Source organism: Astyanax mexicanus, chromosome 4 (genome assembly GCF_023375975.1).
Source record: "Astyanax mexicanus isolate ESR-SI-001 chromosome 4, AstMex3_surface, whole genome shotgun sequence".
Taxonomy (NCBI): Eukaryota; Metazoa; Chordata; class Actinopteri; order Characiformes; family Acestrorhamphidae; genus Astyanax; species Astyanax mexicanus.
Window position 1 is genome coordinate 9,293,370 of NC_064411.1, and position 26,834 is coordinate 9,320,203.

Here is a 26,834-nt window from a genome sequence, read left to right on the forward strand (position 1 = left end):
AAAGTAATTGCTCATCCGCATAGAGGTTGTTTTAAAACCAAACTTTAAAAGATAAACAAGCTAAAAGTTTAAAAAATGCTCTACGTCTATAAAATAATTCTTGGTCAAAAATTTTAGTAATAGTGGTGAGGGATGAAAAAGGTAATAGGTTTAAAAAAGATAAAAAGTATAAAATAATTATTGGGCAAATAATGGTGGTAATAATGATCATCTATTCACATCTCCCCCTTTTTCTGAAACAGAATTTCTGTTTCAGAGAACTTAACACAAAATTGCTTCACCCTCTTACTGTCCATTGGGCTGGTCTACCCTGCCCAGGCCTCCACTGACACACACCCCATCACTCCATTCATCCACTCACTCTCCCCCTGGGCTGCGCTTCCCTTCCACGATGTTTTCTCCGTTTTCTGTTAAAATGCATGTGGTGGTCAGATCGAGACTGTGCCTGCCTTAGGTTGTCCCTTTGTAATACGTTGGGATCTTACCCGTCTTTGGCTAACCAGCCTATCACACTGAACCACACAGCGTAGCAGCACTGTTTTATCAACATTCAGTGCCGTAGTGTTCCTGCAGGGCATGGTTAGGGAGCACAAACCCAGGTATGTCACACTGTCATAAACTCACACTCTGGTGTTTACCGTGAAAGCCTGTGCAAGGCACCAAGTACCCATGGTTTATTATTCGTTATTATTTTATACATATTTTATTTATTACCATCATTATCACCTTTTCTCTTCCACGTAATTTAGCTCAAATCATTTGCTTTTATGCCACTGCTCTGGACTAGACCCAAAAGAGTGCATGTCAATGAATAATTATTCAGATTTGGCATCTGTATCTCACAGATGTACCACAAGGTTAAATTTTGGTCCAGTTTTATTTAATATATACATAAATTATATTGCTGGCTCTGCTTCTCAGATTGCAAACTTTACCATTATGCAGATGAAACAATTTTATATTGCTTAGCTGATTTTGTTCATGCTACAGCCAGAAAATTATGCATTTGTTTATAGGTGGCATTGTATAAGCATGAAAACTAAATTTATGCTGGTTTCCAGATCTCTTTCTAATCTAATTTAATACTATACAGAAAGAAAGTAAAGCAAGTTCTTCATTGCAGAAAGTAAAGCAAGTTCTTCATTGCAGAAAGTAAAGCATATTGAAAGCAAAATAGAAAGCTCAATTTTTTTTTGTTTAATACATTTGATTATGTCCCCTTATCAGAAAGATACCCAATTCCCTGTAGCTTGAAATAGATGCAACACTGCGTTTCCTTTTAAAAAAATAATAATAAAAATAAAAATAAGGTCTTTCCTCACTGGTTTCTGAAATCTACTCTTGCTCTTAAGAGGATCAAAATATCAGCATAGACGGAGATGCATAAAACTTAGAGAAATTAAATATTACATCTATCTTATATAGATCTCATTCAGCTAGGACTGAACTGAGATCAGTCTGAATAAGAAACGAATATTAAGATAATTAACTAAATCACCTGATAGAAAAAGCTGTGTTTGGAATGGCTCGCTCATTAATTCATTCACTATTAACTATGTAGCATTTTCTATTCATTGAACTGGTTATTTAAGAATCAAACAAGAAACCATATTTATTTGTCCTGCTCTGAGGACATCTTACACAGCAGTACTGCATGGCATAGTATATTTTGGAATTTCTAGCATACATCTTCTGTACAATATTATTATAATATAATGTAATTAATAGTGAACTATATGGGGAAAAATATACTGCTGAGTTTCGACAAAGCATTGTAAAAATGGCCAATCCAAATTGCTTAGTATTTCTGCAATAGGAGACGATTCCGAAACAGCCACACAGTCATTTTTTCATTATTAGCTTTGCTAATAGAATATAGAGTTAGACATATGTCCCTGTTGGGTTAGCGCCCCCAAGATATAGTCCAATACCCAAAATTAAGCTAATTATTTTCCTCAATTCTGTCTCCATAATCCCTGTATTAAACTCTCTAAATTCTCTAATTATTTATCCAGTCACACACCTCTCTGACATTATTCAACAACTTAATTATTTATATTAACACTTCCCCAACCTTGCTTACATTAAAGTACACTGTACTCATGATTGGGTATTCACATTTTCACATTTATTTTTGGAACTGTCTTATAACGTATGCATATGTATATTATATTATATTTCTATTTCACATTAGTCACTGTCATAATAGATGTCATTGCACTTTACTCTGTTAATTATTTAATTATTTATGACCATTAGTAATATCTACTGCACTGCTCCGTTTACAGATAGATCTTTACCTTGTATAGTTAGGTTTTGTATATCCTTATATTTTCTTATATATATATATCTATTTCTATCCATACAAAAACCTTTTCCCCCTGTTCACCTCTGTCCCCCATCTCACAAGTGCTAATTCACAAATAGCCAACCTCTCAGTCTAAAGCCAATAGGCTGGACCAACTCCACCTACTTCACCTTGGACTCCTCCCCTGCAGTGGGACTCATCCATTCCTATTTCGTTTACACACAAGAGTTCGTACACTCAACCAATCACACCGCTCACAGGAACCCTGCGCACACACATTTCAGTAGCACTCACTCTGTTTCACACACACTCTAACGCATACGCACACACTTATGTTGCATTCAGTCTGTCTCGCACACACTGTAACGCATACGCACACACTTTTTTCAGTCTCACAGTTCCACACACAAGTCTAACACATACGCACACACATTTCAGCAGCGCTCACTCTCTCGCACACTGTTACGTGCAACGAGTGCACGTGTGTTTTGGTTTTCTTTTTGTTCCCCCGTGTCTCTGGCTCTCTCGCGCTCTCTCTCTCTCTCTCTCTCTCTCTCTCTCTCTCTCTCTCTGTGTAGGTTACGTTAATGGAGAAACGTGATTGGCTGAGCACCAATGAAGATCCTCCTCCAGCTTGGCTGCAGCTGCCAATCACACTCTGCGCTGAGACAGGAAGAGGCGGGCCTTACAGTGTAAGAGGAGCCTGAGGGGAGCCGCATGGCACGCAGCAGCATGGAGCGGTGTGAGCGCGTCCGAGGCGGCAGATACAAACGCTGGTTGTGAGAGTGAGAGCGATTTAAGAGTGTGTGCATCTGAGTGAGTGTGTTTGCTGCCCAGTTAATGCTGAGGTAGTCCTGTTGAACAGTTGTGCTGTGAGTTTGTTCATTCTGATCCTGTGTAGATCCTTTGTTGCACTGTAGTCCAATTGTGCTGAGTTTATTGATTCTGATCCAATGTATACTTAAATCTACACTCTAGCTCTTAATTCTAAACTTTGGTAACAACTCACATTGTTTGAGCACATTAATTACTCCACCTCACTTCTGTTTGTCTACTGTGTGGACAGGTAAGATGGGCGCCCTACATACACACACACGCAGGAGCATATTTGTTTAGATACACTAGGTTAGGGGCGGGTGCTACTTTTGTATTTTGGTTAGTTTAGTTTTTGGTTAGGCAGTTTAGTTTTGTTTTATTATTTTCTTTTCGTTGGCACCGTCCTTAGTCCACCTTTAGACTACAGTTTCTGTTGATTTATTTTCTCTTAAATGCACTTTCTAGTTTTGTTAAAAGTACATTTAATTTGATTCATTCTCTTTAGCTTCAGTTTATTTATTTCTGTCTATATATTTTTGTACCCCTTTGATTCCTGTAATAAACATTTTTGTTTTACCACCAATTGTTGTCTTTCCACTTCCTCCACTACCACATGCCATTTTGTTACTCCTCCTCACCCCTAGACAAAAGGGGAGGAGCATAACAATTGGGGGCTCGTCCGGGATAATTACTGGTCCCGCCTACCCCACTAGTGGGTGTTGAGCATGTGATGATGGTGGTTGTGGAAACAAGTTTGGTTGGTAGTAGTTGCTAGTGTTTAGAATTTGGCTAATTGTCGCTCATTACTTGTAAAAATGGCTTCGTTTGATCTGCAATGTTTTTTTGAGTCACCTAGTTGTGAAGCGCTACAATGTTGTAAGAAGGATGACCTGATTTTAATAGCTGACCACTTTAAGCTTCCCACAACACGGGCTATGTTAAAGAAGGACATATATAACTTGGTTTTTGATCATTTAGTTGCAGTTGGTGTGTTGAGTGTGCAACCAGTGGTAGATACTACGTGTGGCGTTCCTTCCCCACTTGTGGAGCGTGCTGTTCCTGAGGAGAGTACTTCACCGGCGGAGCTGGTGGATAGTTCGGATGGGCCGGAGACGATAGTGGTGGTGCCAGTTGTGGAGACTGAGGTAAGAAATGTTTTACCTCACTTTGATCCTGTCTCACCTGGTTATACAGAGTCTCCTCAGTCTTTGGCTGAGGAGCCTTTTAAGTTACGCCTAGCCAGACTTGAGTTTGATGCTAAGGAGCGTGCTGAGGTGCGCAAGTTTGAGTTTGAGCTAGCGGTGCGTAAACTTGAGTTGGAGTCTGAGCGGATAATACGTCTGCGAGAGTTAGAGCTGAAGGCGTTGGAGATCACCTCAGTTCAACCTAAGTGGATGTCTTCTGCCACTCCTGTTCCACCTGTCGCAGTGCCATCTAGTGGTGGGTCTGAGTCGCCAGTAGTTGTCCCAGTTGTGCCTCACACTTCCTCCTGTGACGTGTCTAAATATATCTCTTTGGTGCCTGTGTTTAGAGAAGCTGAAGTGGACACCTATTTTAGCGTGTTTGAAAGATTAGCAGCAACTTTGGCTTGGCCAAAGGATATCTGGCCTGTTCTTTTGCAATGTAAGCTAGTGGGCAAGGCACAGGAAGTGTGTTCTGCTTTATCACTTCAGGATAGCTTGCAATATGATGTTGTTAAGTCTGCTATTTTACGCGCTTATGAGTTAGTGCCAGAAGCATACCGTCAGCGGTTTAGGAATCTAAGAAAGCAGTCAGTTCAAACTCATGTTGAGTTTGTGAGGGAGAAAGGAGTTCTTTTTGATAAGTGGTGTAGCGCAAATAAGGTGAATGATTTTGAGTCGCTCCGTGAACTTGTTCTTTTAGAAGAGTTCAAGAACTGTTTACCAGAACGTGTTGTAACTTATTTGAATGAACGCTCTGCTGTTAATGTGTCCCAAGCAGCCGTGCAGGCTGATGAGTTTGTACTCACGCACAGGCAAACCTTTAGGTCTCCTGTAGTTAAGATAGAGAGTACTTCAGGAAGTAGTGTAAAGAATTCTCATGGTGGTGGTTCCCCACCACGTTCCTTTAGTGCCCGTGAATGTTATTACTGTCACAAAGTTGGCCATATAGCTGGTGACTGTTTAGCGCTGAAAAGAAAGTTGGAGAGACCGAATAAGCCGCAAACTGGTGGTTCAGCTAAAAGTGTTGGTTTTGTGGATTGTGTATGTACTGACATGTCTGATTGCCCTATGCAATGTGTTGATTCTTCTTTTAAGCCTTTTATGTCCAGAGGAAATGTCAGTGTGGGGCATGGTGGTGCTGTAGCTTCAGTCAGTATATTAAGGGATACTGGGGCGGCACAGTCTCTTATCTTATCCAGTTGTTTACCTTTTTCAGCTCAGTCATTCTGTGGTGCATATGCGGTATGTAAGGGTGTAGGCTCAGGATACATTAAAGCTCCTCTACACACAGTTGATCTGTCCTCAGACCTTGTGTCTGGTGAGTTTAGACTGGCGGTATGTGATGCTTTACCTGTAGATGGTGTGGATCTGATTTTAGGCAATGATGTGGCTGGTGGGAAGGTATTTCCCATTTTAGAGGTTTTAGATACCCCTACTCTTGAATCACTTGTGGATGATGAGGTTTCTGTTGTGTTCCCTGCTTGTGTCGTCACTCGTGCTCAATCACGTAAGTTGCGTGATGTAGTGGATTTGTCTGATACGTTTTTAGTCCCTGGTCCAGAGAATGTGAGTTCTCTCGTGTCTGAGCACAAAGTTGTCTCTGGAGATAATGTAGCTCCAGTTAAGTTGGACGAGTCAGAATTGTCTGATTGTGGAATTAGTCGGGCACAACTTGTAAAAGCACAGAAGGCAGACCATACTTTACACAAGTATTACTCTTGGGTATCGGAGTTGTCTGAAGTGTCTGATAAACGGGTAACTTATTATTTGGATGGTGGCTTACTTATGAGATGTTGGAAAGCTGTAAGAAATCCTGAGCTGCACACAGCTTACCAAATAGTAATGCCTACTGCCTACAGAAAGCATGTGCTGCGTCTTGCACATGATAGTCCTTGGTCTGGTCACTTAGGTGTCACTAAGACATATAGCCGTGTTCTGAAGTGTTTTTTCTGGCCTTCTCTTAAGAAGGATGTTGCGGAGTACTGTCGCACTTGCCATACATGTCAGTGTGTAGGTAAACCTAATCAGAAGATTCCTCCAGCCCCGCTCTGTCCTGTGCCTGTTATGGGAGAACCATTTGAACGTGTTTTGGTTGATTGTGTCGGTCCGTTGCCAAAATCTAAATCAGGTAATCAGTTTCTCCTGACTATTATGTGTACCGCTACACGTTTTCCTGAAGCTATACCTCTCAGGAAGATAACTGCCCCAGTAATTGTGCGTGCTTTGGTGAAGTTCTTTTCTACCTTTGGTCTTCCTAGAGAAGTACAGACTGATCAGGGAACTAATTTTATGTCCAAGATCTTTCAGCAGGTCATGAAGATGCTCAACATTAAGCATGTGGTTTCTAGTCCTTACCACCCAGAATCTCAAGGTGCTCTGGAAAGATTTCACCAGTCGCTGAAGTCAGCTCTGAAGCGGTATTGCCTGGAAACAGGTAAAGGCTGGGATGAGGGTGTACCCTTGCTTTTATTTGCTTTTCGTGAGGCAGTGCAGGAATCTTTGTCTTTTAGTCCGGCAGATCTTGTCTTCGGGCATACTGTGCGTGGCCCATTAAAGGTTTTACAGGAATCTCTTATGTCTGATGATGGGACTAGTAAGAAAACAAAGTCTGTGTTGGAGTATGTGAGTACTGTTCGTGAGCGGTTGGTTAAAGCTTGGGAAATTGCTCGTGAGTCCCTACAAAAGTCCCAAGGTGTCATGAAGGATGTTCATGACAAAAAGGCAGTGCAACGTGATTTTAACCCTGGTGATCAGGTTTTGGTTTTGTTGCCTACTTCTGGCTCTTGTCTTTCCGCACGTTTTTCTGGTCCTTATTTAGTGGGAAAAAGGCTAAGTGATACAAACTATGTGATTCAGACTCCTGATCGTAAACGTGGCTCACGTTTGTGTCATGTAAACATGTTGAAGTCCTATCTTCCCAGGGATGCTGTGAAAGCTGAGGTGGCTCCAGTCTCCTCTGTTGCTGTTGTGGGTGTTTCAGCTGAATTGGATTTGCACAATGAAGGTAATGATGTACAGTTACATGCACCTTCTGAAGTCGCTGCTAAATTGTCCAATTCTCAGGCGTTGGTAGATTTACCTTCAAATCTAACACATCTCAGTAGTGAACAAAGAAATGATGTTCTTTGCTTGGTAAAGGATTTTTCGTCCTTATTTAGTGATGTGCCCACACAAACTACTGTAGTGCAGCATGATGTAAAAGTTACTAGTAGTGTTCCAGTTAAGCAGCACCCATATAGGACAAATGTAGCTAAGAGAGCTATTATGAAGTCAGAAGTTGACTATCTTGTGGAACATGGTTTTGCTAAGCCTAGCTCAAGTCCGTGGAGTTCCCCTTGTGTCTTAGTTCCTAAACCTGATGGAAGCCATAGGTTTTGTACAGACTACAGGAAGGTGAATGCAGTTACAGTTGCAGATTCATATCCCCTGCCTAGAATTGATGACTGCATAGACAACATTGGTGCAGCCCACTTTGTTACTAAGTTAGACTTATTAAAAGGTTACTGGCAAGTCCCTCTTACACCTGAAGCTTCAGATATTTCTGCGTTTGTGACGCCAGATGATTTTCTGCAGTACACTGTTATGCCGTTTGGTTTTAAAAATGCCCCAGCTACATTTCAGCGTCTTATTAATATTGTACTGGGTGATATTAAAGGTTGCTCTGCTTACCTTGATGATGCTGTGGTGTACAGTGCAGATTGGGATAGCCATATGAAAACTTTGTGTGAGGTATTTTGTCGGCTCAAACAAGCCTCTTTGACTTTGAATTTGGCCAAATGTGTTTTTGCTCAGGCCACAGTTACCTACTTAGGAGTGCAGGTTGGGAGAGGTCAGGTCCGGCCTGTGGAGGCCAAAGTAAAGGCTATTTTGGAGTTCCCCTTGCCCAAAACAAGGCGATGCTTGCGCAGATTTTTAGGCATGGCAAGCTACTACAGAAGGTTTTGTCGTAATTTTTCTGCTGTAGTGCAGCCTCTTACTAGTCTGCTTAGCCCTTCTGTTAATTTTAAATGGTCTTCTGCTTGTGATCATGCTTTTACCAGTGTTAAGGTTTTGTTGTCTGATGCTCCTGTACTCTCTGCCCCTGACTTTAGTAGGCCTTTTCTTCTAGAGGTTGATGCGAGTGCTGTTGGTGCTGGTGCTGTTCTGCTCCAGGAGGATGCTGATGGTATTTTACACCCAGTCTGTTTTTATTCTCACAAGTTTACATCTTACCAGAGAAACTACTCAACAATTGAGAAGGAGGCTTTGGCCTTGCTTTTAGCCATCCAGCATTTTGAGGTGTATGTGGGCTCTTCCTCTCTTCCTGTTGTTGTTTTTACAGACCATAACCCCTTGGTGTTCCTCTCTAGAATGTATAACAAGAATCAGCGTCTTATGCGGTGGGCATTGCTTCTCCAAGATTACAACTTGGAGATTCGACACAAAAAGGGAATGGAGAATGTCGTCGCCGATGCACTTTCTCGAGCAGCCGACAGTTGTGAGCAGTAAATTTTAGGGATGTTTGTGAAGACTTCTGTGGTAAAATTTTTAAGGGGGGGGGTGTTACGTGCAACGAGTGCACGTGTGTTTTGGTTTTCTTTTTGTTCCCCCGTGTCTCTGGCTCTCTCGCGCTCTCTCTCTCTCTCTCTCTCTCTCTCTCTCTCTCTCTCTCTCTCTCTCTCTGTGTAGGTTACGTTAATGGAGAAACGTGATTGGCTGAGCACCAATGAAGATCCTCCTCCAGCTTGGCTGCAGCTGCCAATCACACTCTGCGCTGAGACAGGAAGAGGCGGGCCTTACAGTGTAAGAGGAGCCTGAGGGGAGCCGCATGGCACGCAGCAGCATGGAGCGGTGTGAGCGCGTCCGAGGCGGCAGATACAAACGCTGGTTGTGAGAGTGAGAGCGATTTAAGAGTGTGTGCATCTGAGTGAGTGTGTTTGCTGCCCAGTTAATGCTGAGGTAGTCCTGTTGAACAGTTGTGCTGTGAGTTTGTTCATTCTGATCCTGTGTAGATCCTTTGTTGCACTGTAGTCCAATTGTGCTGAGTTTATTGATTCTGATCCAATGTATACTTAAATCTACACTCTAGCTCTTAATTCTAAACTTTGGTAACAACTCACATTGTTTGAGCACATTAATTACTCCACCTCACTTCTGTTTGTCTACTGTGTGGACAGGTAAGATGGGCGCCCTACATACACACACACGCAGGAGCATATTTGTTTAGATACACTAGGTTAGGGGCGGGTGCTACTTTTGTATTTTGGTTAGTTTAGTTTTTGGTTAGGCAGTTTAGTTTTGTTTTATTATTTTCTTTTCGTTGGCACCGTCCTTAGTCCACCTTTAGACTACAGTTTCTGTTGATTTATTTTCTCTTAAATGCACTTTCTAGTTTTGTTAAAAGTACATTTAATTTGATTCATTCTCTTTAGCTTCAGTTTATTTATTTCTGTCTATATATTTTTGTACCCCTTTGATTCCTGTAATAAACATTTTTGTTTTACCACCAATTGTTGTCTTTCCACTTCCTCCACTACCACATGCCATTTTGTTACTCCTCCTCACCCCTAGACAAAAGGGGAGGAGCATAACACACACACTCTTTGATTTGCTGCCGCACACACATTTTATCTCTCCGCCACACAAGGCTGTGTTTCTCTCCGGAAAACTGGACACGCACACTTTCACGCTCACAGGTGCACCTCCACAGTATCATGCAATAACTATTAATTTAATAACTTGTAAAAGTTCGTAGTAGGTACAGCGTCTACTAATTATTTACGAAATGTCTTGAGCAGGAACAACATCTGCTTATTTTTAACACAAACATAAGAGACTTTGAGTAGGAACAGCGTCTACTCTTCCGAATTAAAAATAGAGAGGTCGGTACAGCGTCGACCCGAGCAGGTACAGCTTCTGCTCTTTCTAACCGAATTAAAATAGATAAGAGTAGGTACAGCGTCTACTCTTCCGAATCAAAAAATAGAGAGGTCGGTACGGCGTCGACCCGAGCAGGTACAGCTTCTGCTCTTTTTAACCGAATTAAAATAGATAAGAGTAGGTACAGCGTCTACTCTTCCGAATTAAAAAATAGAGAGGTCGGTACGGCGTCGACCCGAGCAGGTACAGCTTCTGCTCTTTTTAACCGAATTAAAATAGATAAGAGTAGGTACAGCGTCTACTCTTCTGAATTAAAAATAGAGAGGTAGGGACAACGTCTACCCGAGCAGGCACAACTTCTGCTCTTTTTAACCGAATAAAAATAGAGGTTAGTAGGTACAGCGTCTACTCTTGCAGGTACAGCATCTGCGCTTGTTTACGAGCGGATCAATCTCGAGGTGAGCCTACACCTGGCCGTTATCCGAACATCTCGTCAGAAGCCGGGGGGACACGCCAGCGTCCAATCCTTAACCCTTGAGTAGGAACAGCATCTACTCTTTTTTATAAACCCTTGAGTAGGAACAGCATCTACTCTTTTTATAAACCCTTGAGTAGGAACAGCATCTACTCTTTTTATAAATAGCTTGGTATGCTTCCTGCTTCCCTCCGGACAGCAGCCAGAGCGCCGCTCCACTCAAATTTGAAATAGCCAATATGCAGAATTTGATTAAACAGGCTCTGCTTACCTGGTTTGTTAAGTTCGGCCGTGAGTGGATCAGTGCCGGATGCTGTCCTTCGTCAGACTCGTCGTCGGGTCACCAAATTGTTGTAGAAAAGAAAATGTGAGGTGGGCTACTCCCACCTCTCGTCCGGGGTACAACTCCCCTGCGTGTTCGTTTGGTAGAGAGAGTCAGACAGGTGGAGTGAAGCTGAAAGCAAATCAAGTATTTATTACAAACTGAATATTCAGGAGAACCAATACATATAAGACAGTGTTACAGCCGTCTCAGTAAGAGTTCTGACCCCCTCTGATCTGACTCCATGTTTTATACCCAAAATGACGTAAGCCTGTTGATGAGGCGTTGTTAAAATCATCTCATGTTAGCATGCACGTGTCTGACTGGACCACTAGTGTTTGACCTTGACTGTGTTCTTCCATCCTGGCACTATCTGTGTGTGTGCGTCACCCCCCGCTTTGAAGCAGAGGTTTTTTAGGGAGGCACTCACTCACCAAAAGGCTGCTTTGATCTAATAGCCTTTTTGTAGCAAATTAGCCCCGTACCAGTCGAATTGATGACCGTTAGTTAGGGTCATGCAGTAAAACAAAATACTTCAAGCCTGAGCTACATCTCATATGTTATATGTTAATGTGGGTTAATCTGTCATATAATAGAGTCTGTGTTAGTCACATGCCATATCAAACAATGTTTTACTATATGTGTAAAGGATATATTGTGATTATTGGTTAATCTTTTATATAAATGCGTGTAAAATACACTGTGAGTAAAAATGATCAAATATAATGTGAGTATTGGTTAATGCCTATAAAATACAAGGTTTCACACAATAATTATGTAATTATAGATACTAAGATAAGTAATCATTATTGAAAGATATTTGTCAATACACTCAAGGTAAAATAAACCGTTACTCTTTACTCTAATGACACGTCTATCAATAGAGGCCTCACGACCAGGCTAGTCTTCTCTTTACTTTAAAGATATATTTACATACATCAATAAAGGCCTCACGACCAGGCTAGTCTTGTACACCGTCATGTAACTATACACTGTCCAGGGCGGAGTGCTGAAGGAAGGATGGAGGGGAGTAAATTAATTTAAGAACAATTTTTACATTTAAAATTTCCTTAATGAGTAAATTAGTTAACCTGTCACTCACCACCAATGTTTGTTGATGAGGCTTGGATTTGCGAATGGGGGGTGAGAGGCCGCACTTGCCCCCGCGGTACTTGTCCTTATTCTGTGGAATTTTCCCTTGCTTCTGGGGCCCAGCTGTTTTGCTGGAGAGCGTCCTCGGCAGGTGCTAGTCTCTCCCCCTCCACTGCAAGACCATGCTCATCCTGTTCCGTGACGCCAAATTGTGGTGGAAAATAATGACAGGAAGAAAGAAATTTTCTAGAGTCTCTGAGTCTTGATCAGAATGAGTAACAAGATTTATTGAGAAGACACACGTATGAATACAGAGTGATCTCCTGCCTTGCAAGAGTGCCACGCTCTCTTTATACCCCACCCTTACTATCTTGCTTCCCAATTATGGGCACAGTGCCACCATTGTGACACGTCAACTTCTTCTGACAGATGGTATGACATAATCCCTTAGTGGGCATATCAGGCTGGTTCTCAAAACACTGCAAGCAGAAAGGAAGATGACCCTGGCGCCAGAATTTGTAGACAGAACAGCTGTGACGTGCATTCCTTAACATACACACACACACATAGACACATACTGCTGGCGCCAGATAGAAAAACTCCCACTCAGCATCTCAGATATGCTCACTGTTCAGTTTACTGAGAACACATTATCATCGCATGGAACAAAAAGTAATATCATTAATAGTCGTCATTGTTTATGAATTATCACACGTCATTGATTATGAATCATTTCAATAAACACCTTCCATCACACAAGAAAAAATGTAAATGAGAGGTGCAAGGGAGAAGTGAGAATGAGAAACTGATTAAAAATTTAGGAGAGGCAGTGTAATGGAATAACTTATTTTAATTATGGGATAAGTCAAAGTATTACTCCACAAGGCAAATAAGGCCTGCTTTTTAAAAGAACGGAAAATTACGAATTAAATTATAATAACAGAAAAATAAATAGGAAATAGGAAAATAGCTAACCTAATTAGAAAACTAAACTAATCATATTACAAAAATCTAATCTAACGAATTTCAAAAGATGAAAACGAAAAACTCAGCACAAGAGTAGAAAAACAAAGTAATATTACTTAAATAAAAAACTGCAAATATTTGCGTCTAAATAAATTGCGAATGGACAAGTTAGCAAAGCTATGCGCTTTCTCAATGTTTTGTTCTGCTGCACCAAGTGCTGGTATCAGAAAGAGCTCTGCAAACTAGAGTTTAGAATTAGATTTTTTTTTACATACTCTATGATCAGGATTTATAGTAGTAGTAGACGAGAGAGGCTCGCGGGCCGGTACACACTACGGCTCACGGTGGCTCACAGCGGCTACGCCGGTACACACTACGGCTCGCGGCGGCACGCGCGTCGGTACACACTGTACACACATCGTGCTGTACCCGCACGTGCCGCTGTTGGCACCGGCGCGCCAGCCTCTGTCCTGAAGCAGAAGCAAAAGAGGTTCCAGAAGCAAAAGTCTTTAGCAGCAAAATCCACAAAAATCCACAGAAAATCCAAAAAACACAAAAATGAAAGCTAAGACTGGCAAAATCCAAACAAAAATATTTTTCTAATAACTGCAAAAAATAATAAAATAACCAAATATATTTAACAATATATTTTTTTCTCTTTTGAATTTGTAACATACACTTTTTCCTTTTAATTTTTAAAATTTTGATTGTGGATTTAATATTTTGGCGTAAAACTTTTGGCACAAAATTCACTCCATATAAATCCTCTTCTGGTGCATTGGCCCGCCAGCGGGCAAGAAATAGATCATAATTAATATTTGCCAGTCTTTATAAATAATTATTGACAGCCAATATGCAATATTAAAGTTTAGAATCTCTGCGCTTCAGTTATCTAGCCACTTTAGCTGTAATTTCTTTCAGAAAATAAATGAACCTTTTTAGCTAAACTTTTATAAAAAATATTATTCATAATTTGCATGTTTGTGTTTTATCCATATTTTATCCAATGTGGGCATTTTATACATCGTTCATACCAACGAAATGCAAACATGTATTACATCTAATTCAAACTTAAATTAAAATACGTTCTCCTCTAGCTATTGCTTTAAAACTCAAGCTGTCAGCTTTCCAACAACACATCAATCAAACCGCCGGGGTACGTTTCCCAAAAGCGTAGTTGCTAAATACGTTAGCAACTTACATAGTCTGGACGATGCAGCTGCGACGCAGGTGTTTCCCAAAAGCGCAGTTCCAGCGAATGTTCGCAACTACAGTGGTTCAGCTGTGTCGTTCCAACTACAGCTCTAGACCTGTCGTTAGGAGCTTAGTTCCTGGTTATTAGTGCAGACGATGGACGGTAGGACTCAGAAAGCTGATAAATCACATTAATATTGCTGCACGAGGATTTAAGATGTCAAGTGTACCTTTTTTTTAATGTTTGTGTTAATTAAATTAATTGAGCCACTTCACTTTTACCCATGTGGGAAAATAATAAAATTCAGTCCTTAAATGTATTTTGAAAATGTAAGTTAATTGCCCATTTTTTAATGTTTGTCTTTAACATTTAGCTTTATTTGGCAAACAGGAATTCAGTGTAGTGAAAAAAGTGCACTGAAGTGCTCTTTAGCTAAAATGTATTTCACAGTCTTGGAAAGATGTATGTCAATTATTCAAGCAGGCATCTCTTGAGTAAAGATAACTTGTGCTGTGAACATTTATGAAATAGTTAATATTTTTTTTTAAACCCACTGTGCTATATGCACTCTCCGAATAAGGCTATTAAACTGTCACTAGGGTAATACTCTAAAATGGCTTTAACGTAAACACCTGTACCCTAAGGACCTTTGAGGGTATATTTGCATTGTTTGTACCCAGTGAAACAAATGTATCCATACAAGAAAGTGTATTTTAATAATATATTCATAACAAGAAAAAAATAAGTAAAAAGTGTCTTAAAATAAATAGAGACATGCAATAAGCAGGTGGTTTGAATTACCTAATTATCCTCTGGAGGTAACAGGGCCAGACAGAGAAAAAAAAGTATCATTTAGCCAGTACAACGTGTGTGTTTCTAGGCCTATACAAATGTTATCAATTAGTGTTTGTTAAATAATATATTACAGGAAATAAGTAGAAATATGTAGGCTACATTAATATATATGTAAAAAATAATAACATTAATTGCCATTATGAAAAAAACATTAAGAGAATAAAACCACGACTGGGATTCGAACTAGGCTTCCATCCGATGTTCTGTAGAGTTTTGCTACCCTAGTGCATATTTAAATTTTAAATATAAAATTGCTAGAAAAAGCCCCATATTTAAATATGCTTTAGGTAGAATATTTGGAAAGCCTGAATCAAAATATCAGGAGACAGTTTAGGGTTATTAGGGGTGATTATAACCCTTATTTTTTTTTTATTATTGCTCACTTATTATTACTTTCATTATTATTAGCTGTCATTTATTTGTAATACTCAGAAATAATGTCAAGGGGTTTCTGGTTGTTTAATGCACCAAAAAAAAAATTACTATAAAAAAAACAATAAATAAATAAAAAATGTTTCCACGCATGGGCACTGGTGTTAAGAAGCACATCTCTATGGGTTGCACAATTCGACAGAACGCAGAGCGCTGCACGGTTGTAGGCGCACTGCTGAACCACTGAGTAACACACATTTCTCAGGTCTCATTTTAATAAGACTCATTCAGAATGGTGATTATTTAATAAAAAAAATATTGCAATAGCAAATATATGTATGTTTTTTTAAGTAACTATGTCTGTTACAATTAATAATTAAGCTATATAATATATAGCAATTATTGTGTAAATTTTACTTGCAGTTCATTGTAATTTTATTAATAGTATTGTTGTCCGTTATGTTGTGGTGATAATTACAATATAAATAGCCTAAACATAAGTAACATATTTTTGGCAAAATATTTTAAAGATTGTGAGTTTTGCACGTTTTCTGCTGGGAAAGTCTGGCCGAACACATCTGGAAACACCTTAGTTAAGACCACGGTGGTTCAAACCAACATAGTTCAGACTTCTGTGGTACCAACAAAGTACGATGGTTTCGGGAAACGGTCGTACTTCAGATGTTAGTTAGTTTAACGATGCATCGTACCACGTTAGTTCAATGCTAGGCTCCGTCGTTGTACGGGAAACGCACCCCCCGGTCAGCCCCCCGTTTTTTTTTTTTTTACCATATTTTTACCATTACATGTTAATTTCAATAATTTTAAGTGTTTTAACTAATTTTGTGAATGCTTTTGAGTAATATTACTTCATAAAATTGCCTCTGGAATATTAGAGTAAAAATTAATATTCGGGTAACTTATGTAATTTCAGGAGGAAATTGGTAAAAAAAAAATAGGCTTGGATGGTAAGAGTATAAACAATATAGCGCCGACTACAAAATGACAACACGATTGCAGTAGTCAGCATTCTGAAACATAATTTGGAAATATGTTATGTGTTAAAGGTGCAATTTATTAACGAATACATACATTAAAAATGGTACAGTGGAAAACAGAATTGTCTTATAAAATTATAATTACATATTACATATTACATTTAGATCATATATCATACACTTTACTGATCAAAATACACTGAGGGTTTTTTGTGAGAGAAAAAAAAAGTTCCCGCCAAATCGACCGCCCCCCTCCCCCCTCCCCCGCCCCTCAGTCAAGTTCTTCTGAGGGAAGGGTAGCTTTGGCGCAGCTGCGTTCATTTTTTAATCATCAACGCGCCTAACTGTGACAAGCGACAGAGAACACAGACTTGACATACGAGTAAGTCGTTAAATGTTTAATAGTTTAAATTTAACAATTGGGTAAGTAACATTAGCTAACTTTAACGTTCTGCCAAACCGATAGCTAGCAGGCTAACTAACGTAACATTACCTCAGTTATGAACTAGCTTAGCTTTTCTTATTTTATTGAAAGGTAAAGCCACTGTGAGGTATGTGTGCAAAGGTAACGTTAGTTAAGAATTTTAGGTTGATGTTAATGTTATTTCATGAGCTAACGCTGTGTTTAACTCGGATAAACAGACTGAAAGACAGACCTGCTACTCTGTAAAGTTAGCTAATGTTACTGATACAGAACTCACTCATTAAGATAAGATCATCTTTTTAGTCCCAATTTGGTAAATCGTATATCCTAGCAAGTGCTGGCGACAGCACTAGGTCACAAAGGATATAAAAGTAATAAAAAAGATGTAGCAAACATGTAATTAGAGGTGGGAAACCCAGGTCTAGAAAGTGTGAATCCATCCCAGGGTTTTGTACCAGCTATAAACGGTAGCCGCCCTGGCAGCTGATACAAAACTCTGGGAAGGATTTTTACTTTGTGGACCTGGGTTTCCCACCGCTGCATATAATAATAAAATATCTATATAGTTAATCTATTAACGTTAACCCAAAAGTCCGTGTAAAGCACTTTCTCAGTCATTTTAACTCATGAAGTTCCTAAGTACATCCGAAATACAGTGAGTGAACGTGTGATTTTGATCTCAGTTATAGAATATAGTGAGGTATTCTGAGTTAGTGCTGGAGATAAAACTAAACTAGGTACTTTAAAAACTGTATTTTCTGCATCTACAGCTATGTTCAAACTATTTAAACATTCAATTGCTTTAAGGGTTTTACGTTCCATATATGTAGTTGTGACCCCATTTCTCGAACAAAATTTTGAAATACAGATTATGAAATGGTGGTGTTCGTTGTGTTGCATCAGGATTTTAACCATCACAATATTTACAGTCACACACTCACAATAATAATAATAATAATAATAATAATAATAATTAAAAAACATTAATGCAGCTCAATTAATTTATCTGATTAAATGTTGTACTTATCAATATTCAGAAATGGGTCTGAGCTCTTATGGATTAAATAAATAAGATGAATAAAAGGTAAATAAATATGTTGTTTGAAATTTTTAATTCTTATGATAAGACTAAGACTAAATACATTTCAGATGACTAAATTATGACAAACGAAATGACGTTTTAGTCGAAAGACTATGACTAAAACTAAATCAAAATTTGCTGTCAAAATTAACACTGCCTGTAACATTATATTTTAGTGGAATCAAGGAAGAAACGCAAAAAACTAGACCCCATTAAAGAAGCAGAAATGTACATGTCAGAAGGAAGAGATAGGGCTGATGAACTGGAAATGCGATACATAAACAATGTCAAAGGTATGTGGCCATTAAATTTATTCTAATTGTATTTTTACCAGCAAGAATGTATGTAATTGGATATAAATACGTATAAATACTTATAAATTCAAAGAAGCAAGAATATCTTATTTTGAAAGAAGTAGATAATATCTTGTAAGCCAGTTTTAAGAACAAAGCTTAGTTTCTCCTGGACGCCTCAGACATTGCATGAATTTATTCAACTTCTTCACTGGGCAGTCTTGCTTTAGCTTAATGAAGTACTCAAAGCAGGTATTAGAAGATAACTAAATAATACTAGGTTGTTTCCACAAGGGAAAATTAGAAAGGATTAAACTTACCAATCTATGTAAAAACACTACTTACTCTATTAATACGATTTGAATACTTAAAAATAAAATTTATATGAATAATTTGATATCTGTATTTATTGCTATAAGAAATGTTTCAGTAACGGTGATATAATTTTTGAGGTATTTCGATATGTATTATGTACAGAATCTCTTACTAACAGGCGCTTTTTACTGCCGTCAGTTCGCTGCATTGAAGCAGAGCTAAACACAATCAGCCCCCCGTAGCCGGGCTACGTCAGTGCGTGATGATTCACTCACACAGGCATGCAGCTAAACTAAGCTAGGCTAAGCTAAGCTAAGCTGCGCCTTTACTGTGTTAAAACAAGCTACGTGGAACTAACCTCTAGGTAGCTTTTTTTTTTAGAATTACAGTTTTGTTTACTTAGTTTAGCTTTATCTTAGATATGCTGATGCTGTTTTTTATGGTGGAAAGCGAGTGCTTTAGGAAAATGATGTTGGTCGTTGAGCGCCGATATGAGCTCCCTGGCCGGAGGTATTTTTCATGCACAACTATACCTAAGCTTTATGACAAATTTAGGGAAAGGGTGGAGGAGCAGGTGAATGCCTAGGTTTATGTTTGACAGGGATGTCATGTTTTTGTTTGTATATAAAGGCTATATATAATCAAAGTGAGCATTGATTTATTTGGATTCATTTTTATTTCTATATAAGTATTATATAGTTTTTTGTGGAGTATGTTTTAAAGACATTCAAATTTTAGACAGTAGTAGGTACAGATTTCCATTGTTATGATTCTTAGCAGTTTTTCTGAAGCCTTCAAAAGTATTTATATTGATATCGAAATTATATCGTATCGATCAAAATTAAGGAATATATCACAATATAAATTTAGGACGTAACATCCAGCACTACAACCAACATAATGTCCCTCCCTTATTATGCATGTAGCTGTATGGAGGCCATCAGGTGCTAGTGCTGTTAGGCAACAGAGCAGGAGATTAGTTGTTTAAAGGAGGAGCAGTTGAAGTACCAAGAAGAATCAGGTGTAATGGAAACATGCATTTTAAATGTCCATATTGTATCCAAATTCCACATCAGATTCAAACCATCTTTTTTCTACTGCTTATAATACTCATCATTGTCACCTTTACAACAAAATTAAATGGTGTTGTCAGTTGTGAGTCATGAGAGACATTAGAGTCTCTTATAATTTTGAGGAAAATGTAGTTTTAGTCGCTGTGCACCAGTAAAAAAACAACTTGCCACCTCTTGGGGAATTTCTTTAGTTAAGTTTGGGTTCCACAGCTTTAGTCTACTTTATCAATTTGAAAAAACTTTGAAACTAATAGATATTTCATATTTACCATTTACAGGACGGGGCGTATTTGCAAAATCTCATTTCGAAAAAGGGAGATTCATTTTAGAATACAAAGGAAAGCTTGTCAAAGGAAAAAGTCCGGATCTGTGTACAGCAAATGTAGATTACATGTACAGTTTTCGTTACCAAGGCATGACTTATTGGTAGGTACAGTTCTACAATACTTTTTGAATTACATGTTGTGGTGTTTTCCTCGCCTGCAATTGTGAAATTTTTCATTGATAATTAATTGTGATTTATTTTATTATTATTTTTTTTAGAGATGTATTAATGTACAAGTCTAAAAAACAAACTGAGATATTAGTTGTTTCATAGCTGTCAGTATGGCTATAACTAGGCTGTATTGACTTTGACATTGACAAATATTCTGAATAAAAAAATTACATGGCAAGAGCTGTAAATCTCAGTGATGTAAATTAATCTCTACGCAACAGATTATAATGTATGCAAATGTTGACAGAATAAGGAACTCTAGTTATATTGACTTATATAGTTCAGTTTAAGTGCAGTGATTCCTCTCATATATTTACTTGTGTTTGAGTGCCTGTATGAGCTGATCTTTCCTACGTTTACATGGTTTTGATTTTAACATTTGTTTTTTATATCATTTAGTATTGATGCATCTGTTGAAGATGGCTCGCTGGGAAGACTTTGTAATGATAGCGAAGAGCCAAACACCAAAGTAAAGACAGTGCTGATACAGAACAATCCTCACTTGTGTTTATTTGCAATAAAAGACATTGAAGTTGGAGACGAAATAACATATGATTACGGTGGTGAGGGCCTTCCGTGGCGCCAAAAACATCTTAAAAAAAAAGTAAGTTAGCAGTCTTGGTTGATTTCACATTGAAAGTTTTGTTATTTAATCTCCCTAACTTTTCTCCCGCTCATTCACTCTTCCTCTCTGTTACTGTTTTAACAGCGGATAATCCAGGAATCACAGTCATCAGTCTCTGTTGAAAGTAAGATGTTTTAGTAATTTATGTTAGTTAAACAATAAGGCTATTTCTAATTATGAATTCCACAAAACTTTGTGGCATATTTGTGGCCTAACCTTTTTGTGTGATGCACTCGTTACTCGCGTTACTTTTATTATTCGCCCATCAAAAAAAAAGGAAATGAATTATGTATTTACTATTATTAGAAAAATACCAAACGATAATAAACCCAAAATGTTGACAAAAATATAATCTAACGAATTACAAAAAATAAAAACGAAATTCTTCACCGGACCAAAGAAAATTACTAAAACATATAATACTGAAAAAAACGGAAAAACGCGTCTGGGGATGTTGTTAAACAAACCAAGCCACACTCAAAGGAAATATGTATATAAACAAAACAAAATAATGGACAAAAACAACAATCTAATGACCGTTAAAATGGTAATAATATAACAGCTTCACCAAAAGAGAATAGAGCTTAGATCGGGCCCAAAAAATCCGACCCGACCCAGCCGGAGCCCGTGCACGTTCTGCCCAAGCCCGAACCATGAACTGTCATTATGAGCCCGAGCCAAACCATAAACTGTCGGTTTTCGGGCTGATTGAATGAGTGAAATATAATCAGAATTATGTTAATTAACACTGAAACATAGCATAAAACTATTATTTAATTAAAATGATTTTTAAGAACAGCTACACACAGTGCTGCAAGTCAAACGCGGAGGCGTTCACGTGCGCCCAGAGCTACGTGATTACATTTTTCATTTTATTATAGTTTGATTCAGTAAGTTTTAATTTGTTTTTAGGGTGGGCTTGCTAGTTTTTATTAGTTTTCACACATCTCATCAGAGAGATCAATCTAATAAACGTGAGAGAGAGAGAGAGAGAGAGAGAGATTTGCTTGTTCTGGAATGAGCCACTCACAGGTAAATGTTCTCACATACTGAATCTCCTGTTTCTCTTTCATCTGCCTTGCGCTCATATTGTAGTCCCATTCACAGTTCTGCAGTTTCTCAGTGTTTTCTGTTGTATTTTGCGGCTACACCGCCCGCTGTACAACTCATTATAAATAAATTAAACACGAAAATTCAGTAATTTTAGTTCGTTTTAGTTAGTTTTATAAACACAAAATACAGTTCGAGTTCGAGTTATGTTTTTTCCTTTTAATTACCGTTTTTATTAGATTCAGTTAAAACAAATGTTTTTTTTCACTTTCAGTTTTCGCTATTTCGTTCGCTTTAGTGAACAATAATAATTGGTTACTTAGCAACATTGTGATTATCACACCAGAGCTTTATATAAAATAAAAATAGGAGGCCGATTTTGGGACGGTCTTTGGGTCAGGTGGGATTCGGGCAGAGAATCTAAGCTCTAAAAGAGAAAGCAGCAGCACCACAAAAACCGGAGCAGCTAAAAAGAGCTTAACGTCCTTAATTCAGAACTTGGGCTGTCCACAGCAATCACTGAATTGATTAGAGCACGCAAATCGTCACAATTGTGCCTCACTTCACCACGCCAAACCACAGGCACAGCGGCCAGAAGCTCAAGTTCACCGGACAGAGGAGGGGTTAACCAGGGCAAAGCAAAGTTACAACAAAAAAAAAAGTTCATAGAGCGGCTAAAGTAACGTGCAGTAACGGGGTGTCGGAAATGGTAACAGCGTTATAGTTACAGTCAGAGTAATTAGTTAGATTACTCGTTACTGAAAAAAAGTAACGGCGTTAGTAACGCCGTTAGTTTTAACGCCGTTACTCCCAACACTGCCGACATCTGAACCCCGGCTCCCCTTCGCGAGCAGAAACGGAACAACACCACCCGCTGTTAAGCTGCTGTAGTGGATACAGCGCTTATAAATAAATTAACAAACACAAAAATTTGGGAATTCAATCTGTAATTTCAGTTCGATTTATTTTTTTCTTTTAATTACCGTTTTTATTAGTTTCAGTTAAGAGGAACTTTCACTTTCAGTTTTCGTTAACAGTAATACGTTGTTATATGGTGATTATCAGGCCGTAGCTTTATATAAAATAAAAATAGTATTAAAAAACAGATGACTATTTCCTGGAGCCTGGACTGACCCGAGATTTTCCATTATTTTCCTCGGGCCGGGTCTCGTCCGGGCTGAGAAATAAAAATCAAAGTATCCTGCTATTTGAAAGAATGGAAAATTTCATAAAAATAATAATATAGTTTTGCATACTAGAGTTTAGATTGTCTGCCTGAACCCGAGCGTGAACGCGAGACTGAACGCGAGCTCATCCGCGCGTTTAAAGCTCCGCAGCATTTAATAAAAACAGATTAATAGATATAAAATAGGAAAATAACTAACTAAACTTAGCTCAAAATGGTAAAAGAAATATAATCTAACGAATTCTGAAATAACGAAAAATAAATAGTGTACACACAGGTACAAAGCTAAAAAAATATACATAAAAAAATAAATCATCCGCGCGTTTAAAGCTCCGCAGCATTTAATAAAAAGAGAAAAATATAGGTATGAAAAAGGACAATAACTAACTAAACTTAGCTCAAAATGCTAAAAGAAATATAATCTAACGAATTCTAAAATAACAAAAAAGAAATAGTCTACACACAGGTACAAAAATAAAATAATATACATTAAAAAAAATCATCTGCACGTTTAAAGCTCTGCAGCATTTAATAAAAACAGAAAAATAGATATGAAATAGGAAAGTAACTAACTAAAGCTCAAAATGCTAAAGGAAATATAATCTAACGAATTCAAAAATATCAAAACACAGGTACAAAAATAAAATAATATCAGTTGTCAGGGTTTAAATCGGTCAGTGGCTCACCTGTATTTTCTGCTGTTAAGATAGCAACATGCCAGATTTTACCTGAACACACCTCCCTTCCAGACCACCACGCCCAAACTCTGACACTATTTTAACGGTGTTGGTGCAGGGCTGCAATTTGCGCAGGATTTATCATAGGGCCACAAGGGTCAGAAATCACCCTCATTCATTTCCCAGATTATTTCATGCTAGCTGATTTTTTTCTTTGTTCTCTCTTTTCTATCTTTCATGATTGAATATTACAAGGATATTACTTCAGTAGTGAGTGAGGGCAAATACTTCATTCATATTTGCAAACTGTTTCTCATTTTGCACACAATCATACTGTGAGAATTTCAGGTTTACTAAATAGGTGGACCCAAACCCAGACACCACAGATGCAGAGGGAGTTTCAACCAATCATCTTTAACATAATGTTATACATAGATAAAATACTTCACAATGGGAGCTGTGAAATGCATGTGCCTGATCCCTGTGTGTAAGCCTGATGGATCATTTATTAATAAACAAAAAAGAGAAATAAAAATGAAGATATTTACTGCATTCTTGGAATAGAACATTATTAATGATGAACTTGTTCCAAAGATATATCAAAGAAACATGGTTCAGTCGGATCACTTTTGACATATATTGTACATAAAATGATTAACAAGACACATGTAAACTTTACCCTATCGCTCTGTGAACTAATTTTTGATTTCCATTTGTTACAGCGCATGTTTTTATTTTAATTTAGGTAGGCATGTTTTGAACATTTGTATCAGATGTTGTATCAGAGGTTGTATCTCCACCCACAGCCAAGGTGGACTACACCGTGCACCTTTACAACTATACTCTTAAAACTACAACTTTAAAGGGTTCTAATGTGGAAAGAGTTAATGAATATAAGCACCTTGGCATATGGCTAGATGGCAAATTTACTTTTAAGCACCATATTAACAAGCTTTCAGGTAAGCTAAGGCAAAAACTCGGCTTCCTATATAGAAATAAATCATGCTTTCCCATGTACACAAGAATAAAATTGTGGAAGCAACGTTTTTATCTAAGCTAGATTATGGTGATGTGATTTACAGACATGCGTCAGCAACTACACTCAAACCACTAGATTTTGTGTATCATGCGGCGCTAAGATTACTGGTACACATCACTGTTCACTCTATAAAAAAGTTGGATGGTCTTCTCTTGCTGTGCGCCAGGAAACACATAAAGCACTTCCTCACCATATGCCACCGTACATCTCACAAAAAAAATAACACAACCTACCAGACTCACTCCAGTAACTGGATCATCGAGAGTTTTAACTGAACTGGGAAAATCTGCTTTTCATTACAGTGAACCAGCGAGCTGGAATTCACTACAGGAAACTCTAAAGCTCAGCTCGCTGGTGTCACTAAATCATTTTAAACTTCTAGTCTCTAACCACCTTCAAGGTGATCTTTATGATCTTTGGTATGTTTTCAGTTTCTTTATTTTTTTAGTTAACCTTTTAGTTTTTAATGCTGGTTTGTTTTAGCTATTTTTCAACATTTCTTTTTAGCTTCTTTCTTTTCTTTGATTATTTTTAGGTATTGCTTATGTAACCCCTATCCCCAGTTAATTGGAAGAAATAAGGGCCTGAGTTCTATCTATTCTTTCCCTTCTCTATGTTTGCAGAAATAAAATAATAGAAAATATAAAACACAATAAAAGGACTATCACACAGGTATATAAAAATAGGCAGTAGTTACTGAGTTTGATACTGAGTGTATCAAAACGGTAGGGCAAAATAAGGCCTTTTTAATACTTTTAACAAAAATAAATAAATAGCAGGCTTCAATCAACAATAGAGTTATATCTTTTCAAGACAGAGCAGTTTAGTACCTTTTTTAGATGCAATAGTACAAATATTGTGTGTAAATACCCATATGTAAATTTAAGAAACAAATAAGAGTTATATTTTAAACAGTACCCCAATTATTTAAATTACTATTAATCATTTAAATAAACAATTATTTTAATGATTACTATTCCTCAGGCTTATGTTTTAGGATTAGATCTTATTTTAGAATTAGTAACTTAGACTTTAGCTGTAGGATTGCTTTTAGGTTAATATACCCCTTTTTTCTTACTTTTAGAACTACACTGTCAGATATATATTTAAACCCTTAATCAGAAATGTACCTTTTAAAGTTAGTTTGCAAAATAAAATACCTTCTTAAATTAAATATGTGGGCCCACTCTAAAGAATACACTCATAAAGAACAGAATTATAGATGAAATGAACAGAACTAAACGGTGCAGGCCTGGTTCGGAGCTTAATGTCCGCTTTACTCTAACGAGCAGAAATAAGAGTTTCAGATTTACCTCAGATTCAGTGAATATGAGCGGGAGCAGAGCGCGGGGTCCTGCAGCACGGAGCGTTTTCCCTCAGAGGAACTCTGATCCACGCGGGGACTCGGAGCGCTCTCTGGTTAGCAGTGTTAGCGGTCCTGGTGTTCAGTGGAGGCGGAGAGAGCGCGAGTCAGTCCGGGGAACAGTCTGTCGGAGCGGCGCTGCAGCGGAGAGTTCACGGCTAGCGCAGAGCAGCTAATACACGAGGCTAAACACAGCTAGCCGAGCTGGCTAAGCTAACAGTGCTAACAGAACTTTACTTATAGAGAGATTATCCCAGCTTTATCCACCAGCACACTCTCAGTATGGACTTCAGTGTCCTTAAAATTACCGGTTAGTTTAATTAATACTGATTATTAGTGAATTTAGTTCAGCCTGTGAGGAACTTTATCCTCCTCGCCTCTCCCGCGCTGCTACTCCCGCATCTCCGCTATTCTCTCTCGTCCCGTGGGCGGGCCCGTACCAATCCTCTACTCCACCCTCACCTGTACACTTCTCCCTCAGTATATCCCTTAATCCCTTTTAAGTGACCTTCTTGCATTAACACAGAAAATAAATGAAATATGTATTCTGTACGGCTTTTGTTTTCTTTTTAAACTATTTACACCAATACAATGACTATTTTGCACAATAATAATAGTCATTAAAACAGCAAATGCTGTGTTTGGATATTTAACTAGACTAGCTACCAATAATACTGGTCGGTAAAACAGGAAATACTTTGTTTGGACATTTACCTACACTAGCTACCAATAACAATGGTCAATAACTCAAATGTAGAATTTGGTAATTA

The 26,834-nt window shown here is 38.1% G+C and overlaps 2 protein-coding genes and 2 long non-coding RNA genes across 5 annotated transcripts in view; 2 read left to right on the forward strand and 2 right to left on the reverse strand.

Annotated features, from left to right (window-relative positions):
* LOC125801534 (zinc finger protein 239-like) overlaps positions 1-26,834 on the reverse strand; it is a 250,332-nt gene that overhangs the window by 156,427 nt on the left and 67,071 nt on the right. The gene's annotated exons all lie outside the window — the stretch shown is intronic.
* Positions 1-26,834, reverse strand: part of LOC125801445 (zinc finger protein 239-like) — a 173,482-nt gene that overhangs the window by 24,130 nt on the left and 122,518 nt on the right. The window lies entirely within an intron of this gene.
* Positions 9,886-11,593, forward strand: LOC125801570 (uncharacterized). The gene is made up of 2 exons (XR_007438737.1): positions 9,886-10,240; positions 10,457-11,593. It is a non-coding gene; the product is annotated as an uncharacterized LOC125801570 (long non-coding RNA).
* Positions 18,117-20,840, forward strand: LOC125801604 (uncharacterized). Its single transcript, XR_007438809.1, has 3 exons — positions 18,117-18,240; positions 19,907-20,054; positions 20,524-20,840. It is a non-coding gene; the product is annotated as an uncharacterized LOC125801604 (long non-coding RNA).